The 6,377-nt window shown below is 52.8% G+C and overlaps 1 long non-coding RNA gene across 1 annotated transcript; it reads left to right on the plus strand.

Moving 5' to 3' along the window:
* Positions 1-1,029: 1,029 nt before the first annotated feature.
* Positions 1,030-3,948, plus strand: LOC146403014 (uncharacterized). Its single transcript, XR_014808532.1, has 3 exons — positions 1,030-1,168; positions 2,168-2,191; positions 3,854-3,948. It is a non-coding gene; the product is annotated as an uncharacterized LOC146403014 (long non-coding RNA).
* The last annotated feature ends 2,429 nt before the right edge of the window (positions 3,949-6,377 follow it).

Genomic DNA, 6,377 nt, shown 5'->3' on the forward strand with positions numbered 1-6,377 from the left:
CTGTGGCTGTGGCGTAGGCCAGTGGCTACAGCTCCAGTTAGACCCCTGGCCTGGGAACCTCCATATGCCGCGGGAGTGGCTCAAGGAAAGGCAAAAAAAGAAATAAAAATAAATTTAAAAAATAATAGCAAAAATAAAGGAGGAGTTGGAGTTCCCCTCATGGCGTAGAAGAAACAAATCCAACTAGGAACCATGAGGTTGCGGGTTCGATCCCTGGCCTCCCTCAGTGGGTTAGGGATCTGGCATTGCTGTGAGCTGTGGTGTAGGCCGCACATGCGGCTCGGATCTGATGTTGCTGTGGCTGTGGTGTAGGCCGGCAGCTGTAGCTTTGATGAGGCTGCCTGCCTGGGAACCTCCATGTGTTGTGGGTGTGGCCCTAAAAAGCAAATAAATAAATACACACATACATACATAAAAATAAAGGGGTAATAAAGAACGGCGGAGGGGCCAGAAATGATCTCCTTCGGGTTGGGTTGGGTTGGGTTTTTTTGTTTGTTTGTTTTTCTTTTTTGTTTAGAGCCGCAGGTGCAACATATGCAAGTTCCCAAGCTAGGGGTTGAATCAGAGCTACAGCTGCTGGCCTACACCACAGCCACAGCAATGCAACATCTGAGCCGCATCTGCAACCCACACCACAGCTCACGGCAACGCCAGATCCTTAACCCACTGACCGGGGCCAGGGGTGGACTGCATCGTCTGGGATACTAGTCGGGTTCTTTCCTGCTGAGCCACAGCAGGAACTCCCACTGATCCCCTTTGGAACTGAAGTTAAATTTGTGGGGCTCAGATGATGCTGGAGACAGCTCTGGCCTGGATGGAAGGTCTGCCCTCTGGAATGTTGTTCGGATTTGGCCAAATCACTGTCTCTCCTCTGAACCTAAGTTTCCACATCTGCAAAATGGAGAACTGGGACCTACTGGCAGGTTCTGTCCTCTCTCGCAGTCTTCTGGCCGAAAGACTTCCTTGACTGCAGAAAGGGGGTAGAACTGGGTGGGTTTGGAGGGAGGGGAGGAGAGGGGAAGAGAAGATGGGTACACTGTCCCAGAGCTCCCCCTTTCTGCTCTTCCCTCTGAGCCCTGGGAACTCTGACTCTCCTCTGCGGCCCTTGCACAAGCCCATGAGCAGCTCCTGCTCCAAGGACAGGAGGGAGCTGGAGAAAACAGCCAAGGTAAGTGTCCCCCAGGGGGAGGCCTTGCTGAGTTTGAGTCCCAGCTGAGAGCAGCCCCCAGCTCAGGAACCTGCTGCCATTGTCTCCAGCAACTCCAGAACTAGCTGGGCACCCAGGATTTCTCTTCTCTTTGCTCTGTTTGTCCACCTGAAGGCAGGGACAGTTTTTCTTTCTTTTTGGCAGCATCTACAGGGGTTTGAAATGTAGTGAGCAGCTGAATGTCTACTGGCCAGCCACCTCTCCATGGGACAGAAGCCAGAGGAGCCAGGCAGGCTGAGGTTACAGACTCTGCCCTGCCTTTTCCAGTGATGCTGCATGAGGTGGGGGGAAGGGGGCCTTCGATGCCAGGCAGAGAGGACTCGGGAGGAGCTGAGGAACAGGGTTCCTTTTTTTTTTTTCTTTCTTTCTTTTTAGGGCCACACCTATGGCATCTGGAGGTTCCCAGGCTAGGGGTCGAGTCAGAGCTGCAGCTGCCAGCCTGCACCACAGCCACAGCAATGCCAGGTCCATCCGAGCCACGTCTGCAACCTACACCACAGCTCGTGGTGACACTGGATCCTTAACTCGTTGAGCGGGGCCAGGGATTGAGCCCACATCCTCATGGATACTAGGTGGGTTCATTACCACTGAGCCACAATGGAAACTCCCAGGAACAGGGTTCTAGGCACTTGCCAGATAAGGAAAAATGTGAGGTCTCCTGCTCCAAGAACCACCCCCCATAACGCCTCTCCCCTACCTTCCTGAGCTTGTGAGGGGACTGACTGCCCTCACCCCTGCCGAGGTTGCCCTCCAAGCTCTTTCCCAAGTTCAGAAGCTGAACTTCCCAGTTCTTCACCACATCACTCTTGTCATCCCATCCCCCTCTGCACTGGAAACGGGGTTGGGGGGACCTCTTTAGTTGGAGCTCCAAGCGCAGTCCCAGGGTCTGCACAGCCCAGATTAGAAGCTGTTTCTATTTCCAGAGAACTGCAAAGAGTACTTTTTTTTGGTTATTCACAGGCATCCCTACCCCCGAAGAAGTAGGTAAGTCAGATCTTTGCTGCTTTCTTTTTTCTTTTTTGTCTTTTGTCTTTTTAGGGCCACACCCGCAGCTTATGCAGGTTCCCTGGCCAGGGGCCTATTTGGAGCTGTAGCTGCCACCCTACACCACAGCCACAGCAACACAGGATCCAGGCCGCGTCTGCAACCGACACCACAGCTCATGGCAACGCCAGATCCTTAACCCACAGCTCATGGCAACACCAGATCCTTAACCCACAGCTCATGGCAACGCCAGATCCTTAACCCACAGCTCATGGCAACGCCAGATCCTTAACCCAATGAGCGAGGCCAGGGATGGAACCCGGAACCTCATGGTTCCTAGTCGGATTTGATTCTGCTGCGCCACGACAGGACCTCCCCTATAGGCTGCTTTCTAAATAGTTAAGTGTGTCTGAGGAAGGGGGAGGGGTGTGGGAAGGGCCACCCAGACAGAAGGTCTAGAAAGCCCAGCTCTGATGGAGCTGACACGGAGGCAAAGAGGCTGAGCCGGAGGACACATTCTGCGGAAGGTCAGGATGACCTGAGCCGTCTGCCGCCTCCGGGAAGGACGGCATCGGGGGCTTTTCTGCCTTGGACAAACGGGAGGTGCTGCTTTGATTCTCCTCTTCTCTCCTTTCCCCATTTTCATGGTCAAAGTCCATTCTCTATAATCTTTGCTTGCAGCCTCTGGCACTAGAGACCTGACAGGTGCAACTGGCCTAAAGCTGCCTAGAGGGGAGGGGCATATATTCCCAGGCTTGGCCCCTAAACATGGTGGGTGGCAGGAGGGGTCTGCCAGCACCTCAGCTTCCCCCCGCACATCTCTGGTCATTGACTTTGCCTGGTCCAGATTCTGGAAGCCAGCCCAAAACATGGTAAGGAGTGCCTTGGGGCAGTTCCAGGGAAAGAAGGCCTGCCCTGGCTCTGCCCACGTGGACCCTACCCTGAATCCAGGCTGGCCACTCGCTGTGTGTGTCTGTGTTTCCTCTCACTTTTCCTGGCACTGTTCCTCAGGCATATGTATTATCTCATTTAATCCTGAGGTCAATGTCGGGAATACTGTGACTTGCCCCAGATCTCACAGTCAGTAAACGAAAGACCCAGACCTCGAACCATGTCTTCTTTCTCTTTATTTTATTTATTTTTATGTTTTTTTCTTTTTTTAATTGCTCAAATGAATTTCTCACATCTGTAGTTGTATAATGATCATAACAATCTGATTTCACAGGATTTCCATCCCACAGCCCAAGCACATCCCCCCACCCCCCAAACGGTCTGCCCCGGAGACCGTAAGTTTTTCCATGTCTGTGAGTCGGCGTCTGTTCTGCAAAGAAGTTCCGTCTGTCCGTTTTTCAGATTCCACATGTCAGTGAAAGCATTGGATGTTGCTGTCTCATTGTATGGCTGACTTCACTTAGCATGATAGTTTCTAGGTCCATCCATGTCGCAAAAAGTGCTGGTATTTCTTTTAGATTCTGTCGCCCTCCTGCCTCGCTCATCCAGTGTGTCTCACGTCTGGAGAGCTCCTCGAGAGGCAGCTCCCAGTGGTTCCCCTGTGGTCTCCGTGCTCCCTCTTAGGCAAGTGCCCACCGTATAAGCCCAGAGCTTCGCAAAGGGGTGCCCCCCTCAGAGACCTTAAGGCGCATTTGTCTCTTTGATCCGTAGGTGGATTTACTCGTTGGTGATAACAGAGGGTTACTCTTCCGCTGTTCCTGGGCGAACTTCTCTGGTTTGGGGCCCAAAACACATACCCAGGTCCGGTGGAAGTGACTGAAGCAAGCTCTTCGGCGGTGAAGCATTTTCTAGAGAGAAAAGGGGACTTCTACCTCCTTTCCTGTTCCCTAAGGTCTGGTTTTAGCTCTCCGGGGCTGAGCTCAGCTGCTCTCAGTAACTCACTTGCTGGGAGAAGAGAGGTCACTTTGGAGCTCAGCAGTGAGTGGGCGCCAGGCCCCGATTTGGACTTCCTGGAACTGCTGACCAATTTCTCCCACCCTGGCCTTCGAACGCTACAAGTCAAGAAATTTTCTCCGCAGGCAGGCCTTGCCCTGAAAGATCCATAGAAATGCTGGATTTTGCCTCCGTTGTTAGCAGTGGTGGGCCTGCTGTGCAGCCAGAGTCCCAAGGCACAGGCAATTAGAAATCCATTTCCCCCGTGTAACTTGTGTCTTGTAAATCTAGCAAGAAGAAAGGAGGTCTCAAGAGCTACTTACAGGAAAGCTACTCTTCTTCCAGCCTTGATAACACCCAGCTCTACCCATCTTTTTTTCCGTCTTTTTGCCTTTTTTAGGGCCGCACCTGCGGCATATGGAGGATCCCAGACCAGGGGTCGAATCGGAGCTGGACCTGCTGGTCTACACCACAGCCACAGCAACGCAGGATCCGAGCCGTGTCTGCGACCTACACCACAGCTCATGGCAACGACAGATCCTTAACCCACTGAGCGAGGCCAGGGATTGAACCTGTAACCTCATAGTTCCTAGTCGGATTCGTTAACCACTGCGCCACGACGGGAACTCCCTCTTCTTTTTTTTTTAATGGCCGCATGGATGTTCCAGGGCTGGAAATCGAACTCATGCCTTTGCAGAAACCCAAGCACCACAGGGGGAGCTCCTCAGCCATACCTATCTTTTGCTGTAGCTGCAAGAGCAACCTAGGGCCCCAAACTTCCTAGTTTAGAGGCCATTTCTAGTTTCAGAGAATTGCTGCGGGTGTACTTTATCCACAACAGGACCCCTCCTCTGCAAGAGGAGAAATGAAGTGCTACGTGTGTGTGCTACTTTTTTTTTTTTTAAGGCCTGCAAGTGAGGCACATGAAAGTTCCCAGGCTAGGGGTCGAATCTGAGCTGCAGCTGCCGGCCGCAGCCACAGCCACAGCCACAGCAATGCAAGGTCCGAGCCACATCTGCAACCTATGCTGCAGTTTGCATCAATGCTGTTAACTGGCAGGGCACGGCCAGGGATCAAACCTGCATCTCATGGACATTATATCTTGTTCTTCACCCGGTGAGCCACAGTGGGAACTCCTACGTAAGCTGCTTTTAATGTGTAAGCACTACTTGGCCAACAGCATCATATGTGTATTAGTTCCTCCACAGGCATTTTGCTGGACGAATGGACCAATGGAAGTGGCAAACCCACTAGGTGTTCACCCCCTCAGCCTAAAAGGCCCCCTTTCCCAGGACTGAGGCCCTGGAGAGGATGTTAATTGACACAAGTTTTCAAAAAGCAGTTTGGCAACGTGTAGCAAAAGCCTTAAAAATGTTCATACTTTTGATCCAACACCCCCGCTTCTGGGACTCTGTCCTAAGGACATTCTCCAAATGATGGATACGGAGACTGTGTAGTAACATGAAATGTTTATGATGTAATCATAAACAAGTCTGGAAGAACTGACCAAGAAATTGTTGTATTACAGGAATGGATTTATCAGAGATTCTTGTTCTCTTTCTCAAACTTTACACACCAGTGTACTGGTTTTACCCTCGTCTGCCACTCGGGGTTCATCAGTAGGGACCTGGCAGAAGCAGCACTCAGATGGGACGGTCGATAGACGCTTAGTAAAGGGACTGTTCCCCACTTCCAGTCCTTTCCAAGACTGGTTTCTGCACCTCCCGCATGACTCACTCAGCGTTCCTGAGCACCTACTTACTGCCTAGTGAGGGAGGCAGACTGCCAAGGACATCGACTGTATCACAAATGCAGTAATAAATATATAAATGAGTGACCGGGGGCACGAGGAGAGAAGCAACTATGTTAGGAGCGCGGTGAATAAAGGAAAGCTTCAAGGGATGCACGTTCAGTTTTGAACGTGGCCCGCCGAAACGGAAGGGCCACAACCTGCACAGAGGCAGAAGCGGCCGCGCTGGGTTTAGGACGTTCGCTGTGGCTCTGCAGGGCTGGAGGGAACGCTGGGCGGGTGCGAGGAGCTGGTTAGATCATGCCGGGCCCTGCGCTCACAGTGGGCTGGGAGTCTTGGAGCGCTCATCAGGTCCGCATCTGAGGGCGAGGACTCTGGCCTCGGTGGGGGGATGGACTGAGGGAGCGAGAACGAGGGCAGGAAAGGAGTCTTTGGGTCTCGGCTGGGTCGGCCAGCAGACACCTTTTCTCAGCAGGGTCTCTCCCGACTCCGCCGGCGCACCGCCCCTCCAGGACCTCCCTGCCGCCTCCTCCCCGAGGGCCCCGCGGGCGG

The sequence above is a fragment of the Sus scrofa genome, chromosome 6 (assembly GCF_054392235.1).
Source record: "Sus scrofa isolate SSC_HxYL_T2T_F1_AM1 chromosome 6, Sscrofa_HxYL_maternal_Yorkshire_Landrace_v2.0, whole genome shotgun sequence".
NCBI classification, from domain to species: domain Eukaryota; kingdom Metazoa; phylum Chordata; class Mammalia; order Artiodactyla; family Suidae; genus Sus; species Sus scrofa.